Source organism: Adiantum capillus-veneris, chromosome 17 (assembly GCF_014529385.1).
Source record: "Adiantum capillus-veneris isolate H3 chromosome 17, ASM1452938v2, whole genome shotgun sequence".
NCBI lineage: Eukaryota > Viridiplantae > Streptophyta > Polypodiopsida > Polypodiales > Pteridaceae > Adiantum > Adiantum capillus-veneris.
In genome coordinates, this window is record NC_140947.1 from 25203854 (window position 1) to 25222013 (window position 18160).

At 37.9% G+C, this 18160-nt stretch overlaps 1 pseudogene; it reads right to left on the reverse strand.

The window, feature by feature from the left end:
• Window positions 1-14258: 14258 nt before the first annotated feature.
• LOC147436939 (uncharacterized) lies at window positions 14259-14795 on the reverse strand (annotated as a pseudogene).
• Window positions 14796-18160: the final 3365 nt, after the last annotated feature.

Sequence of the window (18160 nt, forward strand, 5' to 3'; positions counted from 1 at the left end):
AGGATTCTACCACATTGTTTTACATATACAAACAGTGTTCCTTTATTAATTCCAACCACAGATTCTTTCATATAGCCCTTCAAACATCACCAAAAAAATTCTTTCTCAAACATGGTCCAATGAAGACAGTCCTATAATTCAACAAAAATGAATCTTTTAATTATTATAAAGACTTTGCGGCTCCCCATAGACTTTCTTTGTCTAACCAGCAGAGCCTTTGCAAAAGATTTACTTATTCACTAACTGCAAATTGCACAAACTTCCCCAGTCACTAACCGCAAGGGAACATCTCGCTAATCACAAGGTATCTTGCTAATCGCAAGAGACAAAAAGAGAGCTGATAACCTCATCTTATTCTCCGCTAACCGTGGAATCACCTCGCTAACCACAAGTTCCATCTGGAAACAAGATATTTTTTCAGCAATTGTTTTCTTTAAGAGATTTTTCAAACATGATTAATTGACTTTCAATATTAAACAAATACAGTTTATCAAGCAATAACCATTAACCAAATAATTCTTTCACTACTCTACGAAACCATATGCTTGTTTCTTGTGATATAATCACGTTTCTTGGACAGTTTAAGAGAATTCCTAGGCTTGACTTATCGGTCATCATGTATAATGATGCAAAATTATAAATTCATCTTACCGGATAAGCAACATGTTTGACTACCTCTTGTGGTTGAGGTTGGATGGCTTCGACTTCTTCTGCAGTCGATACTTCCACTTGAATAATGTTTGGAGTAGTTGATGCCTTCCTTTGCACTTTTCTTGGAGGTGGAGCGGCATGAGCGTCATTCGAGCTTCGAGTCACTTGCTTCAGGGCCATCGTATCGCGAAAGAGAAGGGGGAAAGTGAGAAAGAGAACTCAAGAATTTGAGGGGCAACTCGATGATGGTAGAGAAGGAGCTGGAGATGGAGATGGATTGAAGGTAAGAGCTTGAGGGAGAAAGGTTGAGAAAGAGAAGGTAACTCCGACGTCAAGGTGAGAGAGCTTCCACTTCTGAGAATCTCTATGTGTGTCTTGAAAGTGAAGGGAGAGGGGTCTTTATATAGGCTCTCAAGGCCAAAATCACAAGCTAAGAATAGCAAAAAGCAAAGAGATAAGTTCACGTGCATTTGCGGTTTTTTAAATAATTATATATATATATATATATATATATATATATATACATACACACACACACACATATGCATTCCGATGCTCGATTTCGAGTCTCTAATTTTAAAAGAACCTTGGCTTCCAAGACAAGAAGCTCTAAACTTGACTTCTCTTGCCTCTCTAAAAATACTTCTTCTTCCCTAAAAATACTTCTTCTCTTCTAAAAATACTCCTCCTTTCCTAAAAATACTCCTTTCTTGAGGGTCAACAATCATCTTTAGAAATAGACTTGAGGGTTAAGTTTCCCATATCCACCTATTGTTTCCAAGCGAATAAGAGCCATAAACAATAGTTCTAGAGTCCGATTTATGATCCGATGGTTCCATTGGAATGCTCTATGACTTAACAAAATGCGAACCTTAAACATTTTTGCGAGGTAAATAAAACAGTTTTATTGAAAAATGTTGGATACATTACATATAAATTCACCTATAGTGCTCAGTTTTTAGTGCCGACAGCTGTGTCTGCTATTGCACGGCTATACGTACGTATTATATGGAGTGGTTCAAGCTCTCCATTACTATCTCCATAAGATATTCTCTCGCATTCATGGGAAGAAGAAAAAGAATACTCTCTCTCTCTCCACTTGCTTATTATCTTCCTCGGGGTGCACTATGTAATCATGTTAATGTATAATATGAGCTCAAAAGGAGGGGATTTAAATTACAAAAAAATTAGGCAATTTAATAGAGATACATTAAAATAAGGGGGTTTTAAATTCAATTTTGGAAAAAAAATCCTAAAATAAGGGGTCATTTTATTCATTTAGACATGTTCAAAAATGGGTTTTCTTAATACTTGCGAACGCACGTTATATAGGGGGTACTAAATGGTGAACCCCCCGAGTTATCTTCTCTTCTCTTTTCACAATGTGCATGCTCTTCAATGAATGATAAAAACCTTTGCATAGATTTCACCACCGCTCCCTTGCGGCAAAGCAAGAAGCCATTTGATAGCTAATTATCACTTTTTAAGCATCGTAAGAAGCTCTAAACTCCATAACCATAATCTCTTTCTCTCTCTACTCTGTTTTCTAAGGAACTGGATAGTTGCTTTTTTATATATGAGGGCATGTATGGACTTTCCATATGTGTATGAGGCCCGGGCACTATTAGTAATGGAGGGATGTCACCTGCTTGCATCCAAATTAGAGAAACCCCCCTATGTACAATATCTTACATGCTAGACTACCCCCCTACATACGAACAAGATATGGACATTCTCACAATGAAACGTCCCCACTTGTACGGATTTCATACAAAATGTAATGACCCACTCTTTTATGCATACTAGTAACAAGAAAATTTATAAGCACATAATTTTGCAAAAATACATGTTGAATTGCAAATGACCAGAAGTGTAGATTGTAGTGTGTTTTTATTTGAGACGACAAACCACCATGAAAAGTAACAAATGTAATGAATCCTACATTAAAATAAACCAATCGATTCAATGTAATCTGTCAAAAAATGGACAACATTTCTCCTGTAAACTGATACAAACCTCAATCTCAAAACAAATGATACTAGCCACCTACTTAGTAGGCTTCCCACATGGGATTTAAGGCACACATATAGATTGGATTGTTCTCTAAATAACAAATAATGGCATGCTCATAAACAACCATGAAAAACTTCACTTATCAAATCATAACACATTACCAAACAACCCATTAAAAGTAAACTTTTTAAACAGAAACATTGCACTTGACACAATTGTTTCAACAACCTTAAATGATAGATCTTATGTCTACTACTAATTATTGAATAAACCATGATAGGTTTCTTATAAATAAGTCTTTTTATGCAAGTACTCTTATCTAGGTATTGAGCACAATATTAAGTCACATATGCTTCAAAGCGTAGTCATCCCTCATCTTTGATACTTGCATCTAGTAGGCAAGTGGTGGCATTGTCATTCGGAGCAAGGGGTAATTAGATATGGTGTGATAATGAAGGGCACATCAATTGGTTATGTGGAATGAGAGTGGCATGGGCGGGTCAAGAGCAAGTGAAATATGCTGACGTACTCTAGCATTGAGGCAAGCCATGAAGCATGGACACAGACTGTGAGCACAATGGTAGCATGCATGGCCAACAATTGGATCCACAATGAGAAAGGTGGTTGTAGATGGGAAGCCTTGGACCACTGCTAGTAATAATGGAAGATAGAGGATGCACGTCCTAACAGATGATGCAAAGGGTGTGAATGCCAACCGTAGGAGAGGCAAAGAATTTTCCCACCACAGGGACCGTAGGGGGAAAAGGCTTTGCCTATAGCAAGGAGACCCAATTAGGTTTAACTCAAAGTTTTCATGAGTCGAAGCATCCTTCTTGGTTTTCAGGATTTTAACTTTTTTACTCAATAGGCCTTAAGTGTACTAAAGATTTCTCTCTCTCTCTTTCTCTCTCTCTCTCTCTCTCTCTCTCTCTCTCTCTCTCTCTCTCTCTCTCTCTCTCTCTCTCAAACTTCAAATCCACCTATACCAAAGATATACTGACTAATAGAGCCATTGGGCTTGGGAGAGCTAGACATTTACGTGTACAAGGACCACCATGACATTGATGGAGCTCCATCATAGGATCAAGACTATTCTAGCACAACATGAGAGTCGTTCACAATACAACTATTTACAGAGATGGCCATTAAACGATGCTCTTCAAAGACTGGTGCAATACATCCTCGGATAGAGCCCAAAGTCGGACATCCTCAAACACTCATGTTCTTTTAGCTTTCATTTTACTTTATTTTATTTTAAACCTTAACATTGTATTAACTCCACTAGGATTGTATCAATTTGGTGTCACAGGTCATTTTGGCCTTTGGAAGACATTCAACATAACATTTTAGCTCTCTCTCTACATTACACTACAATTCATTTCATCATCTATCAACCCACTAGGATAGTTTCCTATGATGTAAAAATTCTCTTCTTCTTCTTCTTCTTCTTCTTCTCTTTCTCTCTCTTTACACATTACACTACATTTCATTTCATCATCTCTCAATCCACTAGGATTGTATCAATTTGGTGTCTCCAGTCATTTTGGCCTTTAGAAGGCATTCAACATAACATTTCATTTCATCTTCTCTCTCTCTCTCTCTCTCTCTCCCTCTCTCACTCTCTCTCTCTCTCTCTCTCTCTCTCTCTCTCTCGACCAACCTTAAATAAACTATTGAAAATATGAGCTTGCAGCCAAATGAGCCCTTTGGTACACCTACAGCTCTAGCCCACACCTTGGCCTTGGCTGGTAGTGCCTAGTAGAGCAGTTGTACGTCAGAAAAGTTGTGCACACATCTGAGGGAGGGATTAGGAGCTGAGGGCAAGGGAGGAAGACGTGGCAGTTGAGACGAAGAGGGGTGCAGCAACACGCGCGTGCAGGACTTCGATTTGCAGGAGCGGCACCATTGCAACAAGATTAAAGAAGCAACAAAAGAAGCTAGGGCCAAGGCTACAAATATACAATTTTCCTAACCAGTGAAAATAAAGGCAAACTCAAAATTCTCCCCGTTTTTTGGTCAAAACTTGGTAATTAAACTAAAACTTATGTAAATTTCCCGGTTTTCTTAAAGCCAAGCTCTCTCTTGAATAACAGGTCTTGAGTTCAACTCTCCTCGTCAGATAGTTCTTTAAGGTCTCTTGGGATAGTTTCCTACGACATTAAAATTGTCTTCTTCTTCTTCCTCTTCTCTACCCTATCCCGTACTTGCCCTAACAAGTGTTAGAGGAAAAAATCGGGGTCTAGTGTACTTTAACCGATGGAAAATTGTAAAGTTTTGATTAATTTTTGAGCTTAACTTTAAGAAACCAAGGATATTTACATAAGTTTTAGTCTTATTACCGATAAAAGCTTCAAATTTTGACCAAACAATTGGGATAATTTCAAGCTGGGTTGCATGATTCGTTATTCGACATTGGTTTTATTCGTGAATAATGGTTGATTAATACGTTCTAAATATTTATTCGTGCGTATTATTCACTGCTACGTGAGCTTTTTTCAAAAAAACATTTTACTGCTTACATATCGATTGAAAGCCTATCAATTGATTAAGTATCGATCGATAGGCTTTTGATCGATAGTTTAAATCGATCTATATGTTTTTGATCAATATAGTAGTAGTATATAAATCCCAAGTTTGTGTGGCTTAGCTACAATTCCCTTCACCAAAGTGTCAGGTTACCTCCGGCATAGAAAGGTTGAGTTGTCAACTCAAAAGACTTTGCGGCTCCCCACGGACTTTCTTTGTCTAACCAGCAGAGCCTTTGCAAAAGATTTACTTATTCACTAACTACAAATTGCACAAACTTCCCCAGTCGCTAACCGCAAGGGAACATCTCGCTAATCACAAGGTATCTTGCTAATCGCAAGAGACAAAAAGAGAGCTGATAACCTCATCTTATTCTCCGCTAACCGTGGAATCACCTCGCTAACCACAAGTTCCGTCTGGAAACAAGATATTTTTTCAGCAATTGTTTTCTTTAAGAGATTTTTCAAACATGATTAATTGACTTTCAATATTAAACAAATACAGTTTATCAAACAATAACCATTAATCAAAAAATTCTTTCACTACTCTATGAAACCATATGCTTGTTTCTTGTGATATAATCATGTTTCTTGGACATTTAAGAGAATTCCTAGGCTTGACTTATCTGTCATCATGTATAACGATGCAATTATAAATTCATCTTACCGGATAAGCAACATGTTTGACTACCTCTTGTGGTTGAGGTTGGATGGCTTCGACTTCTTCTACAGTCGATATCTCCACTTGAGTAATGTTTGGAGTAGTTGATGCCTTCCTTTGCACCTTTCTTGGAGGTGGAGCGGCATGAGTGTCCTTCGAGTTTCGAGTCACTTGCTTTGGGTCCATCGTATCGCAAAAGAGAAGGGAGAAAGTGAGAAAGAGAACTCAAGAATTTGAAGGGCAACTCAATGATGGTAGAGAAGGAGTTGGAGATGGAGATGGATTGAGGGTAAGAGCTTGAGGGAGAAAGGTTGAGGAAGAGAAGGTAACTCCGACGTCAAGGTGAGAGAGCTTCCACTTCTAAGAACCTCTATGTGTGTCTTGAAATTGAAGGGAGAGGGGTCTTTATATAGGCTCTCAAGGCCAAAATCACAAGCTAAGAATAGCGAAAAGCAAAGAGATAAGCTCCTATGCATTCGCGGCTGTAAAAAAAGTATATATATATATATATGTGGCGGACATGCATTCTGATGCGCAATTTCGAGTCTCTAATTTTAGAAGAACCTTGGCTTCCAAGAAAAGAAGCTCTAAACTTGACTTACTTCTCTTACCTTTCTAAAAATACTCCTTCTTTCCTAAAAAATACTTCTTCTCTTCTAAAAATACTCCTCCTTTCCTAAAAATACTCCTTCTTTCTTGAGGGTCAACTCTTATCTTTAGAAATAGACTATAGGATTAAGTTTCCCATATCAACCTATTGTTTCCAAGTGAATAAGAGCCATAATAAATAGTTTTAGAGTCCGATTTATGATCCGATCGTTCCATTGGAATGCTCTATGACTTAACAAAATGAGAACCTTAAACATTTTTGCAAGGTAAATGAAATAGTTTTGTGGAAAAATGTTGGATACATTACATATAAATTCATCTATAGTGCTCAGCTTTCAGTGTCGATAATTGTGTCTGCTATCACACGGCTATACGTACGTATTATATGGAGTGGTTCAAGCTCTCCATTACTATCTCCATAAGATATTCTCTCGCATTCATGGGAAGAAGAAAAATAATACTCTCTCTCTACTTGCTTCCTCGGGGTGCACTATGTAATCATGTTAATGTATAATATGAGCTCAAAAGACAAAAAAATTAGGCAATTTAATAGAGATACATTAAAATAAGGGGGTTTTAAATTAAATTTTGGAAAAAAATCCTAAAATAAGGGGTCATTTTATTCATTCAAACATGTTAAAAAATGGGTTTTCTTAATACCTTGCGAATGCACATTATATAGGGGGGTACTGAATGGTGAACCCCCCGAGTTATCTTCTCTTCTCTTTTCACGATGTGCATGCTCTTCAATGAATGATAAAAACCTTTGCATAGATTTCATCACCGCTCTCTTGCGGCAAAGCAAGAAGCCTTTTGATAGCTAATAATCACTTTTTAAGCACCGTAAGAAGCTCTAAACTCCATAACCATCATCTCTTTCTCTCTCTACTCTGTTTTCTAAGGAACTACCCACTGGATAGTTGCTTTTTTGTATATGAGGGCATGTATGGACTTTCCAGATGTGTATGAGTCCTGGGGAATTCACTATTAATAATGGGGGGATGTCACCTGCGTGCATCCAAATTAGAGGAACCCCCCTATGTACGATATCTTACATGCTAGCCTACCCCCCTACATATGAACAAGATATGGACATTCTTACAATGAAACATCCCCCCTCCTATGGATTTCATACGGAATGTAATGACCCACTGTTTTATGCATACTAGTAACAAGAAAATTTATAAGCACATATATTTTGCAAAAATACATGTTGAATTGCAAATGACCGGAAGTGTAGATTGTAGTGTGTTTTTATTTGAGAGGGAAAACCACCAGTAAAAGTAACAAATGTAATGAATCCTACATGAAAATAAACCAATTGATTCAATGTAATTTGTCAAAAAACGGACAACGTTTCTCTTGTAAACTGATACAAACCTTAATCTTAAAAAAAATGATACTATCCACCTACTTAGTAGGCTTCCCACATGGGATTTAAGGCACACATATGAAATGGATTATTCTCTAAATAACAAATAATGGCATGCTCATAAACAACCATGAAAAACTTCACTTATCAAATCAAAACACATTACCAAACAACCCATTAAAAGATTAGACTTTTTAAACAGAAGCACTGCACTTGAGAGCACTTGCTACATCAACCTTAAATGATAGATCTTACGTCTACTATTAATTATTGAATAAACCATGATAGGTTTCTTATAAATAAGTCTTTTTATGCAAGCACTCTTATCTAGGTATTGAGCACAATACTAAGTCACATATGCTTCAAAGCGTAGTCATCCCTCATCTTTGCCACTATCTAGTAGGCAAGTGGTGGCACTATCATTCGGAGCAAGGGGCAATTAGATGATGAAGGGCACATCAATTGGTTATGTGGAATGAGAGTGGCATGGGTGGGTCAAGAGCAAGTGAAATATGCTGACGTAATCTAGCATTGAGGCAAGCCATGAAACATGGACACAGATTGTGAGCACAATGGCAGCATGCATGGCCAACAATTGGTTCCCACAATGGGCAAGGTGGTTGTAGATGGGAATCCTTGGACCATTGCTAGTAACAAAGGCAAGATAGAGGATGCACGTCCTAACAGATGATGCAAAGGGTGTGAATGCCAACGGTAGGAGAGGTAAAGGATTTTCCCACTGCAGGGACCATAGGGGGAAAAGGCTTTGCCTATAGCGAGGAGACCCAATTAGGTTTGACTCAAAGTTTTCATGAGTTGAGAATCCTTCTTGGTTTTTATGATTTTAACTTTTTGACTCAATAGGCCTTGGGTGTATTGAAGATTTCTCTCTCTCTCTCTCTCTCTCTCTCTCTCTCTCTCTCTCTCTCTCTCACACACACACACACACACACACAAACTTCAAATCCACCTATACTAGTGATATACTGACTAATAGAGCCATTGGGCTTGGGAGATCTAGACATTTATGTCTACAAGGACCACCATGAAATTGATGGAGCTCCATCATAGGATCAAGACTATTCTAGCACAACATGAGAGTAGTTCACAATACAACTATTTACAGAGACGACCATTAAATGATGCTCTTCAAAGACTGGCGTAATACATATTTGGATAGAGCCCAAAGTAGGACGTCCTCGAACACTTATGTTCTTTTAGCTTTCATTTTAATTTACTTTATTTTAAACCTTAACATTGTATTAACTCCACTAGGATTGTATCAATTTGGTGTCACAGGTCATTATGGCCTTTGGAAGACATTCAACATAACATTTCAACTCTCTCTCTACATTACATTACAATTCATTTCATCATCTATCAACCCACTAGTATAGTTTCCTATGATGTAAAAATTCTCTTCTTCTTCTTCTTCTTCTTCTTCTTCTTCTTCTTCTTCTTCTTCTCTTTTTCTCTCTCTACACATGACATTATATTTCATTTCATCATCTCTCAATCCACTAGGATTGTATCAATTTTGTGTCTCCAGTCATTTTGGCCTTCAAAAGGCATTCAACATAACATTTCATTTCATTGCATCTTCTATCTCTCTCTCTCTCTCTCTCTCTCTCTCTCTCTCTCTCTCTCTCTCTCTCTCTCTCTCTCTCTCTCTCTCTCTCTCTCTCTCTCTCTCTCTCTCTCTCTGTCTCTCTCTCTCGCGAGACCAACCTTAAATAAACTATTGAAAATATGAGCTTGAAGCCAAATGAGCCCTCTGGTACACCTGCAGCTCTAGCCCACACCTTGGCCTTAGCCGGTAGTGCCTAGTAGAGCAGTCGTACGTCAACAAAGTGGTGCATGCATCTGAGACAGGGATTAGAAGCTGAGGGCGAGGGAGGAAGATGTGGCAGCTGAGACTCACGAGGGAGGAAGAGGGGTGCAGCAACACGCGCGTGCAGGACTTAGATTTGTAGGAGCGATGCCTTTGCAACAAGATTAAAGAAGCAACAAAAGAAGCTAGGGCCAAGGCTAGAAATATACAATTTTCCTAACCGGTGAAAATAAAGGCAAACTCAAAATTCTCCCTGTTTTTTGGTCAAAATTTGGTAATTAAACTAAAACTTATGTAAACTTCCCGGTTTTCTTAAAGCCAAGCTCTCTCTGGAATAACAAGTCTTGAGTTCAACTCTCCTCGTTAGATAGTTCTTTAAGGTCTCTTGAGATAGTTTCCTACGACATTAAAATTGTCTTCTTCTTCTTCCTCTTCTCTACCCTATCCCGTACTTGCCCTAACGAGTGCCAGAAAAAAAAATCGAGGTCTAGTGTATTTTAACCGACCAAAAATTGTTAAATTTTGATTAGATTGTGAGCTTAACTTTAAGAAAACCAGGATATTTACATAAGTTTTAGTCTAATTACCGGCAAAAGCTTCAAATTTTGACCAAACAATCGGGATAATTTCAAGCTGGGTTGCATGATTCATTATTCGACATTCGTTTTATTCGTGAATAATGGTCAATTAATAAGTTCTAAATATTTATTCATGTGTATTGTTCGCTGCCACTTGCTTACATATCGATCGAAAGCCTATCGATTGATTAAGTATCGATCGATAGGCTTTTGATCAATAGTTTAAATCGATCTATATGTTTTCGATCGATATAGTAGTAGTATATAAAGCCCAAATTTGCGTGGATTAGCTACAATTCCCTTCACCAAAGTGTCAGGTTACCTCCGACATAGAAAGATTGAGTTCTTAACTTAAAAAATATTTGATTTTTAAAGAAAATATTATTTTTAATGTTTATGCATTAAAAATAAAATAATTCTATAGATTTGAATCACCTATAATTTTTAACAATAGAAGTTATATTTTAACTCTATTGATAAGTTTAAATAAATCACTCCAAGCAATAGAGACTATACTTTTAGCTCTACTTGTTTAAGAATAGATAAATAAATATTTGTACGCATTAGAGGCTACTTTTCTATTGTGAATGTATAATTCTAAATATTAGAAGCTATACTCTTAGCTCTATTTGTTTTAGAATAGATAATAAAAGTGATATTTGATAGTTAAAATCTATCATAGCTATAATATGTGCACAAATAATAGTGTTAGTTCATACGTTTTGAAACGTATACACATACATGTAGGGTCTTTTGATTGTCATGAACAAATGTTCTTACCTCCATATAGACATAGAATAGGTCCACTTAGTGCCTCTTGGTTGTTATGAGATGATTCTCTTACTTCTAAGTGAGGTTTAAGGTATGAAGTAGGATTCACTTGGTTGCATAGAATAGGTCCACTTAGTGCCACTTGGTTGTTATGAGATGATTCTCTTACTTTTAAGTGAGGTTTAGGGTATGAGGTAGGATTCACTTGGTTGTTATCAAGCTTATGATCTTACCTCTAAGTGAATATGGTGGATTACCTATAGAATTCACTAGGTTGTGATCGAGTGAAAGCTCTTACCTCCTAGTGAATATTAGTCATGCATAGTACTTGGGAGTCACATGGATGTTATCTAGCTCATGCTCTTACCTCTATGTTGATATAGAAATTAGAGACCTCATTTATTTTAGGGTCGAGTAGTTGTGTTTGAGCAGTATCTCCTACCTCCAAGAGACATAGATAGTGGAATGTGAGATGACTCCATCGCTCATCTAGGTTCTCTTGAGCAAACACTCTTTACCACCTAGTAGCCAAAATTGATATATCCATTGGTGATCTTCCCTAAAATATTATCGTAACACTATTCATTCATCATTTTAATATAGCAAATCATATCTATAAACTTTTATCTTTCTCATTGCGCTATTATGGTGAAAAATAATAATCATAGTGTATCTATTGATTGTAGGATATATTTTGCTGAAGTCAGAAAGCATTGTGCAAGGAAAAGAGTGGCCGTATGTGGAGGAAAAAGAGAGAGGCAAAACAATTTCATTTTTGGAATGCAAACATTGTGGGCATAACGTGCCATGCAATGCAACGCACATCAAAGAACATTTATTCGACACTAATCCCAATGTGAAAGAATGGAGCACCACCTAACGACATATGGGTCCATTTTGCAGTGTATGTAAAGAAATGCAAACAGGTAGGACTTCTTTCTAAGAGACAAAAGGCTATGACAGGTGCGTCATCTGTCAACATAGAAGAAGTGAGTGTAGATCAAGAAGACATGCGAGCTAACCAAGGACCTTCAATGTGAGAGATGACGAAACGTAAACATATTTTCATGATATTGTATCTCACTTTTTCTCACTTTAGCTCCCTATTGAGCTATATATCTCACTTTTTTTATTTAGTAGCAACAAAGTAAAGTATTGAAGAGAATTTGCATAAACATAAGTATTGATGACATTGCTTGGCAATCAAATACAAAGACATTGCTTGACTCTCAACAAAGTCATCAATTAGCAACTCCAAAACAAATTCATTGCCATAAACATAGAGAGAATACAATGCATCTCAGAAAAGGATGGAATAAATTGCCATTAAAATTTTCAACTACAGTCTGCAATGTCTTTAAGAAATTGTGATATCCAATGCGTCTTCAAGATCTGCGTTCAATGCTGCCTCAAGTATATCCACCGTTTCTTGAATATCTGCCTCGTGACTTGGTCCTGCCTCCTCAAGCAAGGGAGAGAAAGGACCGTATCGTGCTTCGTATTTGGAAAGTTTTCTCTTCAAAACAACTGCTTCTTTTTCTTTGGCTGCCAACTTCTCTTGTAGAGAGAAAATGCTCTCTCCTTGGCTGGCTAGTGTAGTCCCTTGAGATACAATATGAACAATTTGTTCATGCTCATTTGGTAGGAGCACAACTGGATTTTGTGCAGGTGGATCTACCTCCCCACGACGCGCTTGTGCCCTTTCTTTAGCTCTTCCAAGTCCGACACCAGCGTTGAAAGGACGGTCTGTCAAAAGGACGCGCTTCTTCATTATATCTTGCACGAAGACTTGCTGGATGAAGTACATGGCAACTTGATTATTGTTAGGTAGACTGCACTCCGTTTGGATGAAGCATAGGAGCAACACACGTGCGAGCGCTTTGAGTTGCAAATTTGAGATTTTCAATGGTGCCGTTGCCTTGGCACAACCTGACCTCGTAAACAGTACATTTTCACAAAAAAAGAGGGACAACACTTGCGTACGTCTTCCAATTTCATTGGTTCGCCCTCCAAACCTTCGGGCTCCGCGGCCTCAACAAAGAATGAGGAGAGGTCTTAAGCCCCATAACGCATGCTCTCCTCGCTGAGGATGCGTTGAGACTCTTCGTGATCGAGCTCACCGTCAACATTGGGAGGAGCGTAGGGGGCTGCCATTTCCTATCAAATCACACGACAATAAATAATTAGATAAAAAAAATAGATACACATTGATTAAAAAACTACAATCAATGTTAACATTAACAAAATTTTAAAATTCACATCTGTCTCGTCAATTTGACAACAACAATGTAATAAAATAGCATGAAATTTCAAATCAATGGACATGAGACAAGACAAAACTGTATCATTGCAAAGTATAGACACGTTTTCAAATTAGAAGGTATGATTTCAAATTTCAATCATTGGATGGCCTCAAGCCTGCACTATATGAGAGTGTGCGACCAACACGCTTAATGCCTTATAACATGCTGAGGAGATCATGTGAGGACTTGCGCTAGGTGGGATTGGTAGATACACAAGTGTGCAGGACTTCCTGAAAGAATCTAAGGAAAGCGATATAATTAGTATCATCATCCTTAGGTAAATATGTAAGGAGTTCTTGAATGTATTTACAAAGGGAGTAGACATCTTGGCTGCGCGTGAATACTGGAGGATTTGTCGATATACATTCGGGAGCCACCCACCAATATTGCTTGCTCTAGGCTTTCCTTGTCAACGGGAGAAGATCTGGCAACTTTGGAAATGTGTTCTCTGTGGGGAACAAGGTTGCACTACCCCAATCACATACACCTACATATACTACAACCCATCCAAAATGCAACAAGATATTACTCCCATGAACATCATTGTGAGTGATGTTATTCATGTGCAAGAAGATGAAGTTTCGGAGCAATCCATTAATGATAGGCCATATATTCTTCTTGATGCCTTCAAAGGTCCCCTCGGTGTCTCTGAAACCCCTGCTCATGGCCACATTCTTCCCCTCCTTTTGGAGTCTCTCTAGCCAGTGGTCGAGGTTTTCACCATTCCACATCTTGAAGATGAGGGTGGGCGCTCGCGTAGCGTGTCTCGCCAACCCCAGAACAACAATGATTCCACTATGAGTGATATTCATAATTGTGGCTTCATGCAACACTATGTCATTGGCACTCTTCTGATCATCACCCTTGATTAGCTTGCCAGCATAAAATTCATCTATGAAGGTTTCATGGTTGACTTTCACCTTCGTGACCATGCCGTATCTACCTTATCCAATGCTTGCCATTTGTGAAAATTCAATGTAAGCCATGCACATGATGACGAGGTTGCATGGGTCTAAACTTCCCATGTTGGGTGGCATTGGATCATTGCCAAAGATTGGTACTTCCGAAGCGGCAGGCACTTCGGGTACATCCTTGGGCTCTTCTTTGATCCTTGGTCTCTTTCCTTGTTGCTTCATGCTTCTGTAGAGGACCTCTACTTCCTTCATGCGGTCCATGAAGCCAAATTTCCCTTTAATTTGTTTGTCAAGGGTTTTTGCAACTCTGCAAACTTGCCCTATGATTCGACTCACGTCGTGGCCCAACTGACCACCTGTAAGGACTTCAATACCACCCGAAGCACCACAAAATTTTGCAACTAGTGTTGCATATGTAGCACTACATAACTCATCGAAAAATGATTTGTATGAGGACTCTTGCAAGACTTCCTAGAGGCGATCACTTCGTAATCCATAAAGATGAGTGCACACGAATTGTTCGACATATTTGCGCTCAACTTTTGTTATCTTGCCTATAGTACCCATGATGTGCATAGAAGCTAAAACAAATAAACAAAAAATCAAAAATTCTCAACCGTATAAGTGACATGTAATACAACACATTCTAGTCATTCTTTACAACACAATCATTGGGCAATCACCCTAAACCCTAAACCCTAAACCAAAGGTTTACATGAATGTGATTTATGATTAATATACACAAGAACATGCACACAATTATGCATGATGTTAATTATTATTTTTCATATCATAAAGAAACATGTTATGATTTTTCGAATCAAAAATCTCGCATGTATAAGACATTATCAATAGGAATGTGATGAAGTCATAGAAATATGCATTATTTTACAAATTACAAAGATTAATGTAAAATATGGTGTCATGTGTGTATCCTTCTCATTGTAAGGATCTAAGCAAGTCCTAAGCACCAGACTCAGGGGTTTTATTCCCGTTGTAAGAGCAAAGGATAAACATTCGATCTAGACGCCGAGAACAATTACACTATAAAAATCAATAGCTCATCAGATAATGGTTTTTTTTTTTCACAAATTGTGTTTGAGAGAAACTCCTCCCATTGTAAGAACTAAAGATCGTGACGCGGGGAGTAGTTTAAAGATTACACTTTTCTCATTATATAGATCTACAATGTAGATCTACGAATCATGTGGTCCATGACTACGTATATTGAAAAGTGTATAGCTTAAAGACTCACTAGATAAAAGATTTATTTGCACAGATCGTGTCTAGGAGTATCTTCTTCCGTTGTGAGAACCAAGGCTCAGATGCAGGAAGAAGTATGTGTTTTGTTAGCTCACCTTTCATTGGAACTTATTTTAGTTAAAGCATCGTACAAAGTAAGAGTGTCGTGGGACATATCAAACAAATGCATATGCTATGTAATGGTCTCCTAAAACACTGTACAAACTATGAGTACCGACAAGTATATCAAAACAATGTATGGTGTTATCTAAATTCCTAAACCATTTACTCAAGTAAGAGTGTTGCAAAGCATATCAGAACAAGAGTCAATGTTTTCTTCTTTTTTTTTTATTACTATGGAAGTAAGATATAAAATCAGACAAGCCATAGTAATTTCTATATCCTAAATTTTAAACTGTTATGTGACTAAGAGGGCCCGAAGGCGTATCAGAGACACATACAGTAATATAATCACATAAAAGTAAAATTTAAATTATTTGCGTATAAAAACACGAATTTGAAGAATAAAGATGCTTACTAGTACGCGAACCTGACCTGCTCGAGAGTATGAGGTAGAGAGTGTGAGCTATAGACAACTAGAAAGCTCCAAAATCGGTATCGATCGAAAATGTATCAAACAATGACGCGCGTTTTTTTTATATAAATCTAGTGTATCGATTGATACTCTATCAATCAATATTTTATCGATCGATATTATATCGATCAATATGCTATCGATTGATAGATTAAAAATTATTTGAAAATACCTCTTATTTTATGATAATACGCGAATAATGATGAGTTATTCGATACAAATTACATTATTCGGTCAAATAAATGCAACATAGATTTCAAGTTTTCCCTTATTTTCGCCGGTTAGGGAAAGTGTATTTTTCTAGCCTTGTTCTTGCGAGGAATCACATGGGTGGCACTATAAAAAAAAAATCGGGGTCTTGTGTATTTTGACCTACTAAAATTGTAAGATCTCGATTAGATTTTGAGCTTGGCTTTAAGAAAACCGAAAAATTTACATAAGTTTTAGTGTAATTACTAGCAAAAGCTTTAAATTTTAACAAAAAATAAGAGAGTTTCAAGTTTGCCCTTGTTGAGCCAGCAGACGATCACACCCACATTTTTGCTCACACTCATCATTTTGTAACCATTGATTGTAATAAATGTCTTTCCGACATTAATTTTGATTTGAGCCATTCATTAAGTAACGGGACTCAATTGAGTTTCCAGCTTGTAATCCCGAAGTAATTTCACTTGCTGATGTAATTAGTTAGAGATGTTCTCACCTCCAAGGCTGAGGTATATAAGCCAAAGTTTTTGTAACCTAAGGAAATTCAGATTATTGATCAAAGTGAGTTTTTGAGCGCCGTGACTGTGTCTGAGAGAGAGTCTTATCTACTTGCTACGCGAGCTACGGAGCCGCCATTGGAGAAGCGGCACCGCCATTGTGTTAGAAACGGCGAGAGCTACGCACAGATACCAAGAGTGCGCGCTATCGGCTTCTATGTGTGGTAAGTTCCTACGAGCTTCGGTGTGAGTTTTCTTCCAACTCGTGTGTCGGAATGGAGCGTGCAGCATATCTATAGAACCACAACGAGTAGAGCTACACATTGGTACCATCGGGGTCAAGTTTCGATCACCTGTATTTTTCGGCCTGTCTTCATACGCGTTTACCGCACGGAGTGGTTATAGGTTGATTTTGCAGTTCAAGTCTTTAGGGTGTTGTTCTTACCTAGTGTATAGACTTCCCCTTGAGTTTGAGATCGATTCAACGATTCTAGATCCTGTTTCGTATAGCATTCGTTCGTAGTACGAATTTCAGTCACTTGCGTATTTTAGAACTTAGATTTGATTTCCTTAGTAGTGATTGTCGTTAGAAGGTCGAGTAGGTGATTTGACACCCACCTAGTTGTTTCCATGCGCCTGTGGGTCAAGCCCCGTCCTCGTCTGACAAATTCTGTTGTTGGTTGAGTTCTCGCTATTTAGCTTCCGCTAGCGGCGTAACCGCCTTAACATTTGGCGCCGCTGCCGGGGACGAGAGCCCTAAGTAGGTGACCTTAGACTAATCCTACGAGGTGAGTCGTATAAACTACTTTGTATACTTTAGTTAGAAAAGATCTAGGAGTGGTGGACTCCGAAGATCTCGAGAGATACTAGGAAGTGGGGTATTCCTGGGTCTTCCGTGTTGACAGTATTTTTAGTTTAGCTTAGATTTGTTTGTTGTTTTGTTGGTGTTGAGTAGTTGTTGATAGAAGAAGAATTTGCTAGTCCGTGAGTGAGAGTGGATATCTTTAAAATCACAATTACCAAACCCATTTTATGATTAGCAATAGCTTAGGTAGGACTTCATTTGATTCTGATCTAGAGCTAGTAATCATTGGAGTATTTGCTTGATATGGTTGATTGCATGTTAGATCACTAAACCGTCGAGTTAGTAGTGAAACTTGCAATAAACAAAAGTCAGAGAAATTTTATGTGTATCTGGGAGCTGCTGAGCACTTGAGAAAGCTTTAGGAAGGATTCTGTGCCAAAAAAAACTGGAAATCTGCAACTTTAGACATCATACGCGTATGATGTCTAAATGACCAAACAGAGACCAAAACAAAAATTTTGACTTTACCAGAGTGTTCAAAAGGGGGGTTATACCCTAATTTCAACTTAAAACAAGAGCATTAACA